The sequence below is a fragment of the Tympanuchus pallidicinctus genome, unplaced genomic scaffold (assembly GCF_026119805.1).
Source record: "Tympanuchus pallidicinctus isolate F22 unplaced genomic scaffold, pur_lepc_1.0 scaffold8, whole genome shotgun sequence".
In the NCBI taxonomy this organism is placed as follows: domain Eukaryota; kingdom Metazoa; phylum Chordata; class Aves; order Galliformes; family Phasianidae; genus Tympanuchus; species Tympanuchus pallidicinctus.
The window spans coordinates 13,230,892-13,251,775 of NW_026294802.1; the positions used below are offsets into that span (position 1 = coordinate 13,230,892).

Below are 20,884 nucleotides of genomic sequence, written 5' to 3' on the forward strand. Positions count from 1 at the left end.
GACAAGGCTGTTGAGGTGAGCCAGCCCAGCTGGAGCATGCAGAGGAGCTAGATGTAAGCAGCATGTCAAATACTAGCCTCCAGTCTCCCACTAACAATGCTAGCAGTATTGTTAAAGGACATCATTCATCCACCCCACCCACCAAAGAAAGGTATACAGCCTCCACCCTCCTGCTGTGCCCACCCTATCGATGAATGCTGCAGGAACAGACACCTTCTAGGAATCAAGGGCAAAGTGACATTTGTCCTAATGTATATGTGGGATCTGGGCAAGCTCTTGGTCCTGACTAGGAAGGGCAGCCTGGAATCAAAGAATCATTTGAGCTGGAAGGGGCACTTAACGGCCATCCGGTCCAACTCCACTGCAATGAACAGAGACACCTACAGCTCGATCAGGGTGCTCAGAGCCCCTCCAGCCTGACCTTAGATATTTCTAGGGACAGGGGATCCACCAGCTCTTTGAGTAAAACCTTCCCTCCAGCCATGGTTTCAGCCCTTCTCCCACTGTGCTGAAAAAGGAGCCTGGAAGGAGTGCCCTCAGGCAGTGCAGAGGAAATCATTTCATACAGCAGAGAAAATGTGGGCACTGGGCTTTATTTTTAACTAAGGAGGAGAGGGGAGCAGGAACAAAACAATAGAGAAAAGAAAATAAATGTTCTTAGTGAAGAATAAAGATTCCCTCTCAACTGTTTTATTTTGGGGGAAGGTTGCTCACTTAACATACTTAAGGTTTTGCTGCAAAAGCTGAATCAATTTCTAGCATAGAGCCACAGAGGGCAGAAGAAAAATGAAGGAAGATAAATGGAGGAGGAGTGAAGCCTTGAGGAACAAGGCTTACGTCTGTGGAGAAATCTGAGCTGATTTGGGTCTGTGGAATTACCAGGCCAGCTGGATTAAGGGATCAGAGATAGTGTCACGGAGAAACACTTAAATACTCAGTAATCCAAAAAGGAAAGCCAAGATGGAGAACAGGAGGGGGAAGAATAGCTAGACTGAAAGAAAAGATAAAATCTTTGTACCCCACAGCTGAGACTGCTAAACTTGAGTCATTTGTGGTTGTCATATGATGGCCTCCAGCTCCTGCCTCGTGTCCTTTGCTTTGCATCAGCCAGCACTGATGCAGAAGGCAGGGGTTTTTGCAGTCTGTTGCTTTGTTTCTCAGCCTTATAATCCAATGAGAATTCATTTCCTGATACTGCTGCCCCAAATGCACCAGAGAGGAGGCACATCTGGCTCTCCATAGATTGGTACCCACAAACCTCTGCTTTCCCCTCAGTCCAGTACCCTGTCTTGTTCCCTCAGCCCCTTTCCTCTGTTGCCTTCTGGAACAGCACAGGCTGTTCCAAGTGCTGTGCTAAAGTAGTCACTGCCTGCTGTGGCTTGTCCATGGTGCACAGAGAGCAACACTGGGACCATGAATGCATGCCCCTTCAGCAGCCTCACCAATTGCTGAGACCCATCCTCATTCTGCTCAGGCAACACAAAGAGGGCTTGGAGCGGGAGATGTTCTAGCGGCCTGGAAAGAGGTGGCTGGGTTAGGCAGTGGAAGGAAATGAAGATATTTATTCCTGGTATGTGTTGAAAACACAGGGGCCATGCAGAGAAGACCTACTTTCCGTCCGCCTCCAACCTCTGCAACCTTGCTTCAGCTGAAGGCCAAAGAAGGGCCCAAATCATTCCTTAAGCCAGATTTATTGGTTTCCTTGAGTTCCCATGATGGCTGTAATTCAAGAAATATGCAAACCTCTTCCATTCTTTCCTCAACAACTCCTGTATCCTCACTGTCTCACTGATCTCAATGGCCCCAGGAGCAGCCCAAACTGCAACCTCACCACACCTGCTCGTGGCCAAGAACTCTATTTCATCTCAGATTGGGACCATCAGTCCCTGTCTCAGCAAAGCCATAGATGTGCCAGTCTCCAACTCCACCACAGCCCTCCCTGCTTTGCCTTTCATGAAGACTTCAGTGCTCCCTGACATAAAAAAGGGAAGACCAGGGACAGAAGATCAGCACCATACCCTCTCTCAGCTGTTCAGAGCCAAATGAACATCAATCAGACAGTGTCACAGACCAGCAGTACAAGGAAGCAACACTATGTCCTTACTGCTGGCCCAAAAGGTGCTGACAGCAGAGTTGGCTATTTCTATCCTTTGCTTCCCAGGCAACACAGTAAGATATCACTGGGATGGAGGTGGGCAGGGAGAGCAGAGGTAAGCAACTACAGCTTAGGTATAAGTTGAAGAAGGAGTAGGCATGAGTTGTGGAGAGCCTTGCTTGGATGGAGGCTGTATATACAGGTGAAATGAAAAAGTGAGACACGGGACCTGTTTTATAAGGTAGATGCAAGGATACCACCACCGTTTACTGGGTTCACCTGGCTGTCAAGTTCCAGAACTTTTCATTGTAACACTAGATAGCTCCTACAGCTTGCCTTGGCTTCTGTCAAACCTCATGGATGTGGGAGCATCAAGGAATAGAGGTTGCGTTGTGTCCATGAATGGCTGCACCCTCCCGTGGCTGGCACAAAGTCAACCCATCAGCTCAAAACTCCCAGTGATTCATCTCTGGTTTATGCTCTATCAATAGATGCCTCAGTGGTTATTGGTGTTCCATTGCTCTGGAGTGTTTCAGGAACAGATGAAGGCCAGAAGAATGTTTCATCTGTTCAGAAGAGGAGAGGACAGGGAGGTTTAGGGAAAGATGTAGTAGGGGAAGTCCTGAATTTGAGTCAGGAGATAGGTATCCTGACAGCCATGAACAGCCCTTTGATTCAGAGATCGAAGTGGCACAGCAGGTCACACAAGAATACAGTCATTAGTTAGATAGCCAGGTATGAGGATGGATTCAAACACAAATACTGAAGTTATGGACAGGAATGATGTGGGCCTGGCCTTGAATGCCTCCAGGAATGGGGCTTTCACAACTTCTCTGGGCAGGCTGTTCCAGTGCCTCAGCTCACATGGCACAGGCTGCCCAGAGAAGCTGTGGGTGCCCCATCCCTGGAGGTGCTCAAGGCCAGGTTCAATGGGGCCCTGAGCAGCCTGAGTTGGTAGTTGGCAGTCCTACCTACAACAGGGGCTTGGGGCTCATTGATCTTTAATGTCCCTTCCAATCTAAGCCATTATATGATTATATAATTCTATAATTTCATGTAGTGAATGGAGGTCACATGAGGGTTTGGGAGGTAGATGGACCATGGCTGAGGGAGGATACAAGATCTAGGGGGCAGGGCATGAAAACACAACCAGAAAAGCCACATACAGCAGCAGTTTGGGCCTGCAATCTTGACCTTGTCAGCTTTGTCCTCCTGGGGCCCAGTGCATTGAAAAAGCCAGCACTTAGTTCTACCATTCCTTAAACGGTGCTAAGAGCCTTACATTAGAAATGCATGCATTAAAAAACTCTTGCCTCCTCTGGGGACACCCCGAAACCAGGCCAAGGCTCCTGCTGCTTTCTTCTACTTTGTGCTGAGGCTGGGAATCTGCACTCCTCCCAGCTCAGCATGCTGCCAGGAGGCCTCAGGGTGCAAACGCCACCATTAAAATGCTTAGCTGTCTTGGCTTCAAAGTCCTTCCAAGATTTCTCTAACAGCTTTCCAGAAAAAGGGGAGCTGCCTTTCCCAGTGGGGCTTGGAACTTGGGGTTAGTACTATCCATGCCTGCTTGATAATTGCTATGATACACGATGCTCTTTTGGCATCTCTGGCTGCTTCAGATATCTGTGCTTCCATCTTCCCACCAGGATGGCCAGAGATGGTCCTTGCTTTTGCCCTTGGCTTTGGTGAAAGTACAGTGCCATGGAAGAAACACGCAGCATGGGTGTGCCACTACCCAACAGCAGCCCCTTCTCTCTCACCCCACTGCCTCTGGGGATGCTCCCATTTAACATCATGTTAACATCATGTTGCACAGTAAAGAAGTTGTGGCTGGGCCCAGTGGCATCTAAGAAACCCCAAGATGATTGAGACAAAAAAGAAGTGACAACAGAAAACCTGATACCTGAGGATTTGTGATGTGGAAGCCACTTGCATAAGAGAAAAACAGGGAGAGAGAAAATGTCCTCCATTCTGGCTTTTCTGATGCCCACTAAAGGTTGAGCTCATGCAGAACTCTTTTTTTAATGGGGTCTTTGAAGGTTTCTTTATTACCTAATAGAATCATAGAATCATAGAATGGTATGGGTTGGAGGCCCCATAAAGATCATACAGTTCCCACTGCACCTTCCAGTGGACCAGGTTGCCCAAAGCCCAATCTGACATGACCTATGAAGAGAAAGGAAGAAAAGCTTTCTCTTTTATCCATTTTATCCCACTATTTCCGCAAAAGAATAAAAAATAAAAATATGTAAAAACAAAGAGTTCTCAGCATCTCCGAGATCTTCATCACATTTGTTTGAAATTTGCCCTGTAGGCTCAAAAGTCTAGAGGACAGACAAGCTGCTTTAGGCAAAAGCGTAAAAAGAACAAAGAAAAAAAAACAACAACAATCAACTATCTACAGAACCACCATGGAATCTCATATAGTAAAAGCTGTTTTCATGTCACTGAGCAGTCAAAGCCTTCATCCCTTACATGGTCTGGATTGCTATCAATGAGTCCTGCTGAATGTTGGCTGCTCAGTGCCAGAGGCTCTGTGAGTTTTGGCAGAGCTCTGCTGCAATAGAAATGCTGTGGTTCGACTCTGGACTGGTTCATTTCACCATACAAATCCACAGCTCTGCTGCTCTGAAAGTCATGAGCAGAGAGAAAGTACCCAGACTCCAGCTGTCCCCATGATGTAAGGAAGCCCAAAGCTCTGGCACACCAGAAGGACAAAGTGGTGAGGAAGCCTATGAAACCAACACACCATCTCAGCTGCTTCTCACAGGGAAATGCTGCAAGGGAGCTCGCAGAGCTCAAACACCAGCTGGGGCCAACAGTGTCTTGCACAAGGAATCATAGAATCATTTGAATTGGAAGGGACCTTTAATCCTCATCTAGTCCAACCCCCTTGCAATGAACAGGGACACCTACAGCTAGATCAGGGTTCTCAAAGCCCCTCCTTCCTGACCTTGGATGTCTACAGGGATGGGGCAGCCACCACCTTTCTGGGCAGCCTGTGCCAGTGCCTCACCACCCTTACTGTAAAAAGATTTTTCCTTATTTCCAATCTAAATCTCCCCTTGTCTATTTTGAAACCATTTCCCCTAGTCCTATCACAAAGGATTGGCATGGGACTGCCCAGGCCATGCTGTCCATCCCTGCTGATCCTTGTCCTGTCTGGGGCATGAGAAGAGTTGAGGTGACCTAGAGCTACATCCATCATACTCATGCACCCAAGTTCAAGCAAATCCACAGACACTGAACCCAAATCTTTGCAAGGCTGAACAGCTCAAAGTCTAACCATGAACAAAACAGCACAGTGCTGTAGATACCCCTCCCATCCCCCCCGCCCTCCCATCGTGCCTCCCCAACTGCGATTAGATGCCTAATTTGTTAGGCAGCAAGAAAGAGAGAATGGGAAAGCTCAGGGGAGGAAAATGAAGCAGCTCAGAAGCATGAAAGGAAAGAGAGAGCTTTAGAAACGTAAATCATTTTAAAGCAATAAACACTGACAGAAAGGTCTTTCATATGCCATGGCTTCCCTGGCAGGCCAGAGAGCCACTTTTGTTTTTCCAAAGTGAGATGGTTACCTTTTATATTAATATGATTATTGAAGATTAAGGGGTATTTGCATTGAGCCAGCACCACCCAGACAGCCAACAGCAACAGCTTGCGAAAGCGTGTGCAGGGGGGTTAGGCTTGGGGAACAGCATTCTCCAAGAAGAAGAGGGTGTGAGGAGATTACAGGTCCCATAAAAATATTAGCAGTGATAAAGTCGCCTTCATTGCTCTCGCCTCAGGGGAAAGAAGGGCCTGGGAAACATCACTTTCCTTGTTGTCACCCAATGAGCTCAGACATTGGCAGTGGAAGGGTGGAGGAATAATTCCTTCTGGCTATAGGGAGGGAGCGTGGGCTCCATGCGTCTGTCCGTGGAGACCCACCATGGGAGGGCAGCAGCAAGGTGTGCTCTGTGTGTGCATCTGCGTGTGTGTGCATGTGCATCCATGTGTGTGTGCATGAGTCACTGCAAAGGATGGGGTAGCAGTGTTGGCGCCAAGCTGCAAGTGGAGGTGGGCTGCATGTGGAGGAATTGCTGCAGGTGCTCAGGTGGGTGTGCAAGCCAGGAGGGAGAAGGTAGGGGCAATCTCTCTATGAAGCAGAGTGAGTGTTCACTCCTGGGGGGGAAGAATTGTGATAGGAATCTGGGGAAAGTGCTGCTCCGGAGTGCCTGTGCATGTGCATGTGTTTGCCTGAATCAAAAATGGGGTGGGAGTGCTGGCTGTGTGTGAAACGCTGCAGGGAGTGGGGCAGGAGTGTGGGATGTCTGTGGGTGTGTGTGGATAACAGGAGATGGCTGTGGTTGTGAGTGTGTGTGGATGCAAGAAGTGCTGTGGGAAATGAGGGAAGCACAGATCTTGCATTTGTGTCCTGATGTGAATCCCTGCAGGGAGCAGGGTGCTGCGCCTGTGTACATGAGAGGCTGCCTGCTGTAGGGAGAAGGCTATGAGCATTGGCATGTACCAGTCATGGCTGCAGGGGAGGGCAGCATGTCCTGCATGAGGCCAGGAGAAATTCACAGCTGCATGTCATGTTCTTGTGAAGACCCTCTACCCCCTCAGGGTCACCATGGCTCCTCTGCTGTCCTGTGCTGACTCTTCTGCCCTGTATCACAGAAAAGCAGCTCTTGGTTTTCACTGGGCTGGCTGCGAATGTTTGGCTCACAAGTAATTTGAGAGATGTCCCCACTCAAGTCAAACAACTGCCTGGTATTTCTGAATACTAAATATGTCCCCAACAAACCTGGAAGTTAGGAAGAGCCTCAGAGCATAAGTATCACAAAAGTCCTGGGCTGGCTGAAATCACTTCACAGGTTGCACTAGCAGCCAGACATCCAGTGAATACCTCCACACCAGCAGATTCTTGCTGGTGATAGGCATTCTAGCATCCTTCAATACGCTTTCAGCATCCGGCCACCCTCCCCCTGAACAAGGGTCTGATAGAAGTTCCCTCACCAGCAGTGACACCTCTCTCCTCTCTTCTGACATGAAGCAGAAGCAGAAGAAAAGGTGTGGGAGGACATGGAGAATCTTTCTGATAACCCAAGAGCGATAAGCTGTGGCAGCACGTGCTAATGGACTATGCAGAACCTCTAACTCTTCCTCTGGTCAGTGCATGCCTAGAGCTAGTAGCACCACACTAGGCAGGATGTTACATTTCCACATGGCTGCTTCCATCTCCTCTCCATCCTCAGCCCCACTGGGAGAGACCCTCTTCCTGGCCAGCTCACCCACCTATATTTCAAGCTAACATCTGACATGCATTTTGACACAGCCACGCCTTCCCTCCCTGTTCTCCACTACCTTGCCTTGTTTAGAATCATTTTTTTTTTTTCTTCCATTGCCAAAACACAATGACTGTTATAATTAACAGATTATCTCAGTGCGACAGCTGCGGTCCTTTGAAAATTAGGTTGAATAACAGGATCCTGCCGTATGGTAATTTCTTTTCATCTCTCAAATATTTTCTCTCTCACACTCGTTTCTACCTCATTTCTTTTTTCCTTTCTTTCTTTTCTCTCTCCCTCCTCCCACCTTTCACCAACTTCCTGCCTACACGAATGATTTCTTTGGGATGAGGCAGGCTGAAGGGCTCTCTCCACCTCCATCAATTGTTTTTATTCTTCCCCTCTTACTATAACCCCTTGTAGAGAGGCATCATTGCCAAGCAAACACACCACGAAAAAATGTTCTTTGCTTCATCCTACCAGAAATCATGGCAAGAGGCCCTCTCCAAAGCCCCAGCCACTGGGATTTCACAGGCAGGGGACAAACAAAGAAGTGGGAGCACCTTTCCCATGGGGAGCTGAGTGCAGCAGCGTGGCCAAGTGGTGTGTGCTGAGCCGGCCAGGATGCTTTAGCCACCAACCCAGCCTGCCGCCTTCTTGCTGAGTCAGTATCTGCCCCTGACTCACCACTTGCTCACTGAATGGGAACTGGCAGTACTTACATGGCATCTTTCCCTCTCACTGAGGCAGTAGCTATGCTACTCACCACCCCCTCTCACCATTATCCACCTACATCTGTCTCTCTACAGACTCCATCAACTCAATCCAGCCAGAAAAGCAGCTCACTGGAAATTTGGGGTTTCACAATCAGTGATACAATTGGCGCTGCTCCCAGCTGGACCCAAGCCTCTTGAGACCTCCTCCTCCAGGACTGCCACTCTCTTTGCCTCTGATGCAAACCACATAGAATCAACCAACGAAGTGGATGCACTTCTCGGGCTCTGCTTAGGAGGACATGCTAGCAGGTAGCATTTCAGACTGCTGGAATGACTAGTTAAACCTATGGGATAGGCCTTTTGGGATGGTGCCCTGCATTAGGCAATCTATAAGTTTCAAGTTAGATGTGTTCCGGATTCAAGAAACCTGCAACATTGCCAGTGAAGGTAGTAGGGGCATAAGTCAATTATTCTCAGTACCTTGCTTGGACTCATGCAAAATTCCTTTACCCTTCATTGTTCATTTCAGCCATTGGCACCGATTATTATAATTAAACACTCTTGAAAATATTTGTGCTCGGGGCTCCTCCTTGTCTTCCATGATCGCTTTCTTTTCATCCTTCACCACTCTTATCCTGCATTCTCCCTTTGCTTTCACTCTAGGCCCTGTGTTGGCTGGTGTTGCATCTCCTCATTCATTCACTGTCATTTATCTAAATGCTACCTATACTTATTAATTCTCCTTTTTTTCTAGTAGCATCTCTCCTCTTAGTGCTTTGTACAGTCCTACTTATGTATCCAATAATAGTATTTTCCCAATGAGTGAGTCATATACCCCCTTGCTGACATTTAAAATTCTCCTTGTTCTTTGAAACACGTTTATTCATCCCCCCCTCTACAATTATATATGTCGGCTCGTGGTGTTGCATTTCCTACAGCAGCCATGCAACAAATGGATGATCCATGCAAATAACCCAAAAAATACCTGTCTCTACTGGCACCTTGTCATTCTTCATTTTAGTTATGTAGGCCAAAGCTAAAACAAGGTATGAAGCAATCAAAAGTAGGGGACAATTTGATTTTCAAAGCATCCCACCCTTTCCTTTGTTCTTACTCAGTCCAGATTTCAATCTTTTTCTTTTTTCATCTCATTCACTGCTCTGCCTCTTTCACTGCTGATCAGTAGTAGCAGAGTGCATGAGTCTGCAATTGGTACTGGGCATCTGGTTTGCTAGGTGCTGTCAGTATGCTCAGTGAGAAACACACTTTGTTCCAGACTGTATACAAGCTGGAAGGATAGAAGAAAAAGAAAAAGAAAGAAAAAAAAAAAAGCACTATCACTCAGTTACCATGGGCATGGGAATGCCTTGTCCTTTATCCCAGTAAATGCATGCTCTGTGACCAGGCATGAAGCTGCATCCCCTAAATGTCTCTCAAAGGGCTTCATCAGACATCCCTAGTAAGCAATTCATCTGGAGCCCCCCCTCACCATTCACCATAGTCCTTTTTCCTTCCCTTACACTGTTCTCTGCTTCTCTTCCAGCCCTTAGTCACCCTTGAGTATGCCATGTTTTATTTATTCCTTACTACTACTCTTAATCTGCATAGGCCAAACGCTAAGATCTGAAGTTACCCTGACTCATTTCCTACCCAGGAAAAGCAGTGATTTTGTTCAATGGAAAAGCCTGTGATGTCAGTCTGGACAGAAACTGATGCTGCCTGGGGATCCCGCATGGTTATTTCTTGCTCCCACATCCAGATTTCCATCTAGTGAGGTCCTTAAGCGTGTACCCAACAGTGAACCTCTGCAAGTCCCATTCAGCTTCTCAATCTCTTTCTTCTGCAACATCTGTGTTGATGATTCCCACATCTTCCAAACATAACAGATTCTCCTTCTGTTCTTCCTTTCCCTCGCCTCTTTGTTACCCACCCACTGACATCCTTCCTCTCACTTCGAGAAACTGAGATTTTTTTTCCTTTTTTTTTTTTTCTTTTCTCTTTTTCTTTTTTTTCCTTGATTGGATTTTCTTGTTTTCCCTGCTGCCCAGGGACTCCAGCTTGTAATTTCATCTCCCTTTTCCCAAGATTGCCGTGCCGAATAAAAGGCTGACTTCCTCATCTGCTCTCCAGTATTTCAAAATGCCGAATGGGCCATTGAGGAGAGCAGCGATTGGCCAGGGCTGCTGTCTGTGGTACTGACACAGAGCCGGCAGCAATGTTCACAGGCTACTTTGAAAGCTCCAGGGATGGCTTGTGGCCAAAAATGATGATATCCACCCCCTCTTTTTTTTTTTTTTTTAATGATGTCTTCCTATGACTCAGTCTGGACCATAAGTCAAAATGAGATTTTTTTTTTAACCAGCAAAAAAAAAAAAAAAAAAAAAGAAAAAGAAAAAGAAAAAAACCAACTCCCTTCAAGCAATGAAAACAAGAGCCTGAGAACAGAGTGCCGTAGCATCGTGGATAGGACAAGTTACGTCACGGATAATGCATCTTGGGGTGTCCTTGGTGGTTTTAAAAGACGCAGAACAAAAGGCTCATGTCCTCTTTCCAGAGAAACGAGTTTAGGCAAAGCTAAACAGGCAACCGCCCGGGTTTCTGAAACTTGGTTTTATCTGTAAGCAAAGCGGGACGCAGAGACACCATGACCTCGGGGGCTTGTGACTTCGTGGGCTCAGCAAGGAGCAGCCATGCCCTTTGTTATCCACAATGGGGACGGTGCAGGGGGAACAGAGACAGCTGTTTCAAAGCGGGACCGCGGCGTTCTGACACAGCCTGCCCACGCACCCTCACCTATGTCGATAACTCCCCAGCCCGCAGCAGCAGGCAGCCATTCGGGTGGCTGATAAACGAGCAGTTCAGCCAGAGACCGCTTAATTTGCTCCTTGCCTTCTTTTGTCTGCTGGAGGCAGGGAACAATGCATGTTTGGAAATTGGCGGTGCTGCGTGTAGCTGGAGTTATACTGACTGCTGTAGAAAAAAAATTAAAAAAAAAATAGGAGAAAAGGGGAGAGGATTGTGAGCAGGGAAGAAGAAGGGGGGTGTAAGAGCCAGGGAAGAAGAAAGGAAGAGAAATGAGAGGGTATTGTATCCAAGGCTAGATACTATGATGATGGGGACATTAAGAATATGATAGATAGGCAGGAAAGGAAGGCAAACAGACGGAGGCAGACACTGTGAGAGAGACAGAGATGAAGGAGGGAGGGAGAAGGAAGACAGAGAGCCAGAATTAATTTAGGAGGAATACTGAAAATATAATCTTCTCAACGGGGGAAACAAAAAAAAAGGGAGAGAATTAAACAAACAGCAACAGGAAACTGGGAAAGAATAACTTTTTTTTTTTTTATGAGCTTGTTAACATTTGTGAAGTTAAGTAACCTTAAATTTATGCCATTAATTTGCATGTATTACTTTTTTTTTTCTCCGCTGCCAGTTTATAGTCTCTATGAAACCTTTAAAAAGTGGCTTTTTTTCTCCTGCTTTTCCCTTTGCTTGTGTTAATTAAAGCTTGTGATATATGTATATTTTTACACTGCTGCTGTGCTCCAGCATTTAATCATCAAATGTCCCTTTTTGCCTACTCCAGGGCCACTCTTCTCCTCCCCTCCGCAGCAAAAGGAGGGGACTTCTGGTTCCATGCATCCACTCAGGGCTGTAAGCTCCCACTAGCCACCTCCTTGTTCAAGACAGTGGTTATCAGAACAGAGAGAGGTAGGGAGGCCCTTTAGATGCTGAGGAGTTAACAGCTCCAATCCACTCGGGCAATCACATCGCCATGCTGAAGCACACTGTATTTACACATTAGCAATCACTGGGGAGCCTTAAAATCGGATTCTCAGGGGAAATCCAACCAAAGAACACACTGAGATTCCTAATGAAGCTGCTGGCGACCAGAGCTGGGGGAGGCAGAAGTGATGGATCCAGCACAATCGCCAGAAAAGGGGGTGCAGGTCATCCTCCAGGGCTGTAATAGCATCCAGATCTAGGATGTCCATAAGCAATGCTGCTGCAGTAAATGCGAGTCTGGCTTTTCCCTGCTTCCATGAGGCTGCCCCACACCCATTCCAGGGGCAGCAGACCTTCCTCTCTTCCCAAAGACTCTTCTTTCTAGGCAGACAGATCTCTCTCCTAAGCACATCACTGACTTTGGAAGTGCCCAAGGCCAGCACAAAGCATAGCTGGTGGAGACCTTTTGGCAGTTGTCCCAGCGAGCATATTTCTGAGCTCAGCTGGACAGGAGTCCTGGTCCTAAATGTGCTTTGATTGCTTTGCTCCTCTCTAAAGGATCTGTCTCTCCCAGCTGTAAGCAGAGTTTGCTGAAGCAAGAAGGTTGCTAAGCCCAGTTTGGATGCTGTTCTGTCTCTAGTGGAACTGAGGGGACTCATCTTGTTAAAAGCCAGCTGAGCTGAGATCACAAACACTGATCAGACCTAAACAACCCCTGTGAGAGACACTGCAACAAAGGAAAGGAGTAAGGGTGAATACTGGTCACAGCAAAGGTGGTGTTCACTCACTCCCCATAGAGGAGGCTTATCATCTCCTTAGGGCTCTGCGACGAGTCTCTGGAGTGGCTTGGCTGAAATGAGGTTGGAGAGAAGAGGCAAGGGAGGAAGAATAGGTTTTCCACACTGTCACTATTATTTTGCCATATGGGGGTGTTGAGCACCGGAGAGAATATTTTGATTTACTCCCTGGCTTACCGTTGCTGTGGCAACAGGAGAAATACAGGCCAAACTAGGCTGCATCTGCAATGTGGTGGTAATAGGGAGTTTGGGTTCCCATGTGTTTGTTTGTTTGTTCGGCTGCTTGCTGGAGCCACATGGCAAAAAAGCACCATCAAGATGGAAAGAGAATGGGGCCTGAATTGTACTCAGATGAAAACGCCCTCCCATTGTGTAGCACCAAAACAGTCGTGCCTGCACTCATACTCATGGCACACAGCCCAAGGAATGTGAGCACATACCCATGTGCTCTCCTTCCACCACACATACATGGGGGTCTTCTGGCTGCTCTTCCAAGAAGTCAGATTTCTTGTTTTGTAGTTACAAAGCCCCTGTGCATCACACACTTTCTAGCAGGGCTCTGAAGCACAACAGTCTTGGGCCTATCAACTTGCATCAGTAAGAGGCTTTCCTCTACCTTTTGATCCACACACCTTAGCTGTGATGCTAAGGGGTCACAAGCAGCACTGGGTGCTGAGCAAATATTCTTCACTGCAAAAACAAACTCACCTTTGTCTTATCAGTGATGTCTCTAGCTACCAGAGATGAACTCCACTCCCAGCATTGGAGTAAGGCCTTGGGTCACATACATGGGTCTACTGCAGATAGCACCAACCGCTGTGATGGCACCATCTTGTGGGTCTGACAGCACATTTACTACCCCAGAAAGGAAGCTGTGGAGCAGTATTAAGTATTGCTTCCTTCATTCTCTTCCCTCCAGCCTGACGGAACCTGACTGTTCCCAACTGAAACCTGTGGCCTTTGGATAATGGTTCAGTGTCCAGTGCATCCAAAACACTGGCCTTAGAGATCTCCTTCTGATCATGAGGAAAATTATTTATCTGTTGTCCCTCACCACCTCTGAGCTGGTTGCTGGAGAGCTGGAGGCGCAGAAGAGTTTTATATGAGATCCTCTGAGGTAGAATGCCTCTAGGGGGGTCAATGAACATGGGGTCTAAAATATTACAAAGACAAGGGGAGGCAGTGAAACATCATGATGTCCACAACGTAAATACTGCTGCTTGAAATACACTGAGGTGAAAAAGCAAAACAAAACATGCAAATAAAATAAAATAAAATAAAAACCAACAGAAGAATACAAAGGGGTTAGGGATGAGCTTGGAGAGCAAGGAGGATCTCCTCAGTCCCAGAGAGGATCAGACAGCCACAGGGCATGTATAGTGTTGTTATATGTGCTACAGGAGGGCTGCGAGCTTGCAAAACAACTGGGTACCCACAGCCCATGTGTGGAGGGGTGAAGTGGGCATCAGTTGACTCCTGGCTGCCTTTTCCCCCATCATTCCTGAGGCTCCATCTGTTTCCATTATTTTTTACACATACACACACACACACCAAAAGAAAAAAAAAAAAAAAGAAAAAAAAAAAAAAAGAAAACAAAAAGGGAGAGCGAGAGAGAGAAAATAAGCACTTAATTTCTAACCTAATCAGCCCTTCTCTCACTAATTAGCACCCTTGGAGCACATCCACAGGCTGTGAGAGATACTCTGGGGCTGATAATGACCCCCAACCTGCAGTTGCATATGCTGGAGGGCCAGGAGAGCAAAAGCAAGCCAAGAAGAGGCAGGAGAGTGGTGACCTTTTCCATTTGTTTTTGTTCTTTTTCCCCACAAATCTGGGATGCTGGAAAGGCAGGGTGTCTCTTTTTTGGCATATCTGGCATGTATATGTATTTTTTTCTGTGAGAGTGTGAGTGTGTGCATGCGTGTGTGTCAAAGAGGAGGGGAGCTGGAGAGGTTTTGAGGGAGGGGAGTGGAACAAAATACTGGCGCTGAGCCCAAACCTGAAACACATGCCAATTTGTGCCTCGTGCTGGTGGTAATGAAGGGCTCCGTTCAGGACACGCAGGACACTAATTAAGGGGCTTCAAAGGCAGCTTTCTGCAGAGCACTCTCTGAAGGGGGGCTGGGGGAGGAAGGAACACAAGAAGGGGGTGTTCTCCACTCAATAGAAGGCTTCTAGCTGGGGAAGGCACTTTTCTTTTCTCCCTGTCTCCCATGGCAACTTCTGCCCAGGAGAACCGAGGAGGTGCGAGCATCTGGCACCTTCAGGCCAGCCCTCCACAGCCAGCAAGCAAGGCAGGCCCTGGTGTTGTGCTCCCAGAGGGAATGGGGAATAGCACACTGAAAAAAAAAAGAAAAAAAAAAAAAAGAAGAAAAAAAACCAACAACAACAACAACAACAAAAAAAAAAACGCAAAGAAAGCCATAGGCAGAACAAGAAAAGGAGTAAAAAGGAGTTGGAAGGGAATAGAGTTGGTGTCATTGGTTGGCAATGGTAGCATCCATAGGAACAAGAGTTGTCTTTATTCTCCGGGGATGCTCAGGGAATAAAGACCTGGATCACCACAGAACACACCATGGCTGACTCGTGTCAGTCATTTCCCCTGCAGTAACTTCTCATCACAAGCAGGATGGTGCAAAATTTTTAAATAGGACAATGGGAAGGGCAAAAAATGGGCTTTCAATGTGTCAGTCTGGGCACAGGTCTCTGGGCTTAGTTGGACACCAAAGGCAAACCAGCTTTCTATCCAAAGAGCTCTAGCTCACTTTCAGAAGCTTCACAGACCTCTGTCCTACAACATCTAGGTACAGTAGACTCAATTATAGCTTCTATATTGCTGTGTTGGAAAGAGGGAGACAAACCATGGACTGAGAGACATGACTCAGCCATGCCCATCACCAAGAAGTCGTGGCCTAGCTCTCCATCCCCTACCTGGAGCCTTAACCACATGCCTGCCCACCCTCCCTCCATGAGAGTAAGCATGAAACAGCAACTCTGGTGGAAAACAGGCCTGTGCTAAGATTGATTAAACGAGGACAGAGTGTGGGAGGAAAGAGAAGAATAAATTGGCAGAGAAAGCAACAGAGAGCTGGTGAGAGACGGGAAGAAAGAATGAGTGAGAAAGAGAAAAGAGAATGGAGGGTTATGTATGGATTATTTTCACTGAACCGTGCATGAAGCACCAAATGTGAGGGAAAGAGAGGTGATATGAGCACATGAGAAAGAGTAAGAACTGAGAAGAGGCACACAGAGAACAGCAGAAGAACACAGCTTGAAAGATGAGCAGTACTTCATTGGTCTTGCACTGCATCATGCTTTGACCATCACTCATCCCTTTAGAGAGGAATGCCTTGACCCACAGATCCATTGGGAGCTGCCTCCTCCATGCTGAGCTGCCTCAGCACGTATGGGGCTGTGTCACCTGGACACAGGTGTCTGGGGCTCAGGACAGTTTTGCCCCAGTGAGCCATAGGTACATGATATTTAGATGAGATTAAGGAAAAGGCTAGTCCTTCAGTGCTCCTCCACGATTGTTCTGTAGTTGGTCCTGTAGGCCTGTAGTTTATCTGACCTTTCTGCCTTCTCCTGTTCACTATCCTCCCATGCACCAACCAACACTTAAATGCTTATTCCAAGTGACCTGCTCCATGTCTACAGTGTTCAGTGTCACCCGGCCAAAAGCACAGCTGCCAGCAGCACAGAGCAAAAGGGCAGAGCTGTGCCAACCCCTGGAGATAAGAAGGGAGGAGGCTCCAGAGAAGCACCTGTGTTGTGGCTGGCAGAGATGTGACTCTGGCCAGCGAATGCCCATGGCAAAGACAGCAGAAGACTTCACGTGAATATCCAGCAATTCTCTCTACTTGCCTTGCGTGGCCCAGCTGTGAGTCCTACTGCCCTGCCCAAGCGACTTCTGAGAAGAGATTCTCAGATTTCTAAGCATACAAAGTCAAAAGGGTTTGGATGCAGAGAAAGATGTACTGGAATTGGGCCAAGAACAGGTCTTTGCAGCTGCCTGGGTTGGAGAACATCCTGGGGTCTGCTTGGATCAGCTAAGGAATCAGTTTTCTGGAATTGCAGACATAGTCTCAGGTGAAATTACCAGATACAGCTTTGGAGGGGCTTAGCCCCATCACTGCCTTGTCTCATGTGAATGCATCAGTCGCAGCATAGTCTAGTACGGTCATGGGAACTCATGTGCCTGGCCTCCTTCCATCCCACAGACCACCAAACGCTTCCTATCAGATGCCAACAACTGCTGAACCTTCAGTAAGAAAGCCACAGAAAGTCTAAATCAAAGAGGGGGACGGGGCTGATCACCAATCTCTTCTGACCATGGGTTGAAATAACAGCAAGAATTTTCAGGTTCACAGAAATATAGCAGCCTTAGTTTCCATGGAGAGCGGAAACAAGGACACCCTCCAGGCTCCCCTTTCCTCTCTCATTTCTTCCTTCTCCCTCACCTTCCTCCTCTGTACAATCCAAATTGGATGCCACACTGAGGAAAGATAAACAGACAACTGGTGAATCACTCTTAATAAGTTTGAACTGATTATTATAAAGAAAAAAAAAAAAAAAGAAAAAAATCAGAAGGGAGGGAGAGAGAATCAAAGCTGGGATTACAGGCTTAGCAAGCATGAGTGCATATTCAGCCTACACTGTTCTCTTTGTGGCTCTGTCACACCGGTAGACTGCTAAGAGAGTTATACCATTACTAACATGACAGCATTGTCCTACCCAGCCTGGATTAGAAATCCCAGTGGCTGCATAGAGGGGAAAAGTCCCTTGGCAGTGGCAGGCACTTGGCCTCACAATGCCTTCCACTCACAGCATGCCGGCCAGGCAGGAAAGATATTCAATTATCAGCCATGCTCTACCTTTTCCTAGGCCAGCTTTCTCCTTTTGTCTGATGGCTTTTTCCCTGGCCAGTGATGCTTGATAAGTCTGTCATGCAAGAGGAACTCAAGATGGTCCGGGCAATTCCTGAATCAGGCAGGCTTCTCATGGATGCCCCCCTCCTCCTTCTCCCCAGCAGTACACGATCTTCTCCAAGTGCCGACAGGATGCTCAGTCAGCAGGCGGTGAATACCTCCTGCATGAACACAGGATCTCTAACAACTGCCTGGAAAACAGGATATCCGCCTTCCCTGCTGGGCTGGGAGCACTGGCCAGTTGTGATTCTTTTGTGCTTCTCTGGTTTAAAATCATCCTACAGCCACATAGAATCATAGAATTGTTAAAGTTGGAAAAGACCACCAAGATCATCCAGTCTGACCATCCACCTAGCACCAGTGCTGCCCAGTAACCTCAGTGCCACATCTATGCAGTTCTGGAACACCTCCAAGGGCAGTGACTCCACCACCTCCCTGGGCAGCCTGTGCCAATGCCTCATGATCAAGATTGATTGCTTTCACTTCTTAAGCAGGACTTCACCAGTTTTTAAACACTTTGAAGGTGTGTGTTACCCTAATGCCGTTCCCAAACGTCTCTGCTTCAGGTAGCCCTGCTATAAACACCACCCAAACCATCAGGTCACCAGCACACTCTCATCTACTGATCATACTCCACAAGATGTCTCTGGGACAGTGCCATTATGGTGTGTCTCTGAACTGGCTGACAACAAAAGGCAGGTCACAGCAATGAAGGATTCAGAAAGAAGAAAGTTGACTAGGGAACATGTTCTCTCATGGTCCTGGCAGCGTCTTTGCTGATGTGGCCACTGAGCACTTGGGAGACCAGTTTGGTAGCACTGAGAGAAAATGAAATGGATGCTGTGCAAATTGGCTGTGTCAGCCCCTGGATCTCCAGAGAGGGAAGGAGGAGCAGGACTTGGAGTGGGAAAAGCAGTGAGCTGAGAGGAGGAGAGAATTGGGCATGCAGTGCCTGGAGGGTGAGGGTCAGGACCAAGAGTAGCAGAAGGATCTGCCTAGGACAGCTGCTCACCCAGATGGTCTCCAGTCTGCAGCCTTCAGATCTTGCCTCAGCTCCAGCCCTGTGGCTGGTGCTCATGGTCTCATCTCCCCACAACCATATTCTGAAGCCAGTAAAGGCACTGGTGGGGCTGGCTCTCTACCACTGTTGGAACAGGGGCAGGCACCGTTCCCTGTTCACTGTACCACAGTGTTACTTCTGTCCCAACCCAGAGAATCAAGGGAATAAGCACATTTTTCATTCCCAAAGCTACCCCAGGTCTAGGCTACAACATTTTATGGCCCAATTCTTAGCCTATTTGCATTTTATATTTTTATTTCAACTGCTGTTTGTTTCCAGGCATTTGGGATGCCTAATGATTTTCAAAGCACTGTTTATTTTAATCCCTCTAATTTATTAATACATTGGTTGGCCTCGAAGTGCTTGGGAAAGAAGACTAAGGAAGTTGTACCCAGTGCTTTAAATAAAGCATCGAACTGTCATATGATTACTTCAAAGCAACAACAAGCAGCTCACTTTGTTGACTACATCATGATACAGCCTCATGGGTCCTCCAGCTCAGTGGCTGTTTTCCTCATGCATGTCACTCTGCAACACAACCAGGCTCACCAACTCCAAAGACGAAGCAAAAATAGTGGTGCCCAAAGGCAGCTCCCCATGAAAAATCAGCCCCTGATCATCCTTTCATGTGTTATTAGAATATAAAAGGCCACCATGGTGCAGGTAATACAAATTATGCTGGCACCCACATGGATTTGCAGGCGTCATAACCATAAAATCATAGAATCATTTGAATTGGAAGGGACCCTAAAATGCCTGGTCCAACTTCCTTGCAATAAACAGCACGCCCCCAGAGCTAGATTAGGGTACTCAGAGCCCCTCCAGCCTGACCTTAGATGTCTCCAGGATGGAGCAGCCACCACCTCTCTGGGTGACCTGTTCTGATGCCTCACCACTCCTGTAATAAAAAATTCCTTCCTTTTAACCAGTTTAAATCTCCCCTCTTTTATTAAAGGTGCACTTGGCCTCCAATCTCCACGCAACTCTCTTCAACTGAAGATACAGTTCCATGCACAGGACAGACAGATAACTATGAACACTGCTAATCATGTGAGTGAGAGGACTTTGAATCTCTGCTAGTCAGTCTCAATAGGAAGATGGGAGCCATAGGTGAGGTCTATTCAATTGAAAGCCCTCAGGTAGCTTTTGCTATGGTGGCAGGGCTTACTGCACTTGTACATCTTGTGCTGAAGGGCTGGGGTGATTCTACAAACAGCTCTGTGAATGCAGCCTGAAGTTGCTGCTGGTTGTCATGATGAGTTAGTTGTGCTAGATGTCCTCCAGAAGCAGTGTTCTGCCTGGGAATATACAGTGCCTGCTGTTTATGGGGCAGGGAGGGGGGAGGACAAATCCTGCCTGCCTGTTACAACAGCCAGGAGTGAAGGCACCTTCACTCACATTCTCCTTGTGCTGGTGGAAGACAGACAGAAAGTGAGGTGCCTCAAGAAGGACAGTGATGGTATGGAAACTCTCTTACCCCAGGTGCAGGAAGGACAAAAAGGGTTCTGTAGTGCTGGTTGCAGAGTCATTTCTGGAGTATCTCCCTTTACTGAGACACACAGCTTCTGTCACTGCCAATGCATGCTGCACAGAAGTGTGTCCCAAGCAGGCTGTGTAGCCATCCAAAGGCAGGAGCCTGCAAGCCCAGCAGCTCAGATGCAGGACAAACACAACCTTGGCAGGGCCAGATCAAGTACCTTCCGGGACTGGCTAACAGACTTACTTGCTTCCCCACTAAAGAATACGCCAGGAATTCCAGAGATAGCTCTAGTTCTTGCCCTGACATCACTGATGACCTATCACTGCTCACTGCTGTGTCTCTAATCACTATATTAACATCTTTCCTTCTAAATAATAGAATCATAGAAACATTAAGTTTGGAAAAGGCCTCTAAAAGTCATCCAGTCCAACCGTTCACATACCACCAATATCGTCCACTAAACCATGTCCCTAAGTACCATGTCTACATGTTTCTTGGACACAAATCCTGCACTACATTTCAAAGAATCTTATTCTTTCCACACTTCACCTCCCAGCTGACAAATGGGAGCTCCCGTGCCCAGCAAAAGGGCTGTCTGCCACAATGCCCACTCTCTTGCTGCTTCCTTGCAGGGTGCCAGCCTGTCAGCAGAGCATCCCCCTCCCTGCCTTCCCCCTCTGACTCCTGTGCTCACACCACATACTGCCAGAACAGCAGGGACCCCTGGGGAGGCACCGAGACTGCTCACCCTTCTTCTCTCCCTCCTTCCTTTCTCCCACTTCCTCCTCCTATGAGGACTCCCTGAAGGCATC

At 47.5% G+C, this 20,884-nt stretch overlaps 1 protein-coding gene across 1 annotated transcript in view; it reads right to left on the reverse strand.

Moving 5' to 3' along the window:
• MFNG (MFNG O-fucosylpeptide 3-beta-N-acetylglucosaminyltransferase) overlaps positions 1-20,884 on the reverse strand; it is a 194,203-nt gene that overhangs the window by 119,224 nt on the left and 54,095 nt on the right. The gene's annotated exons all lie outside the window — the stretch shown is intronic.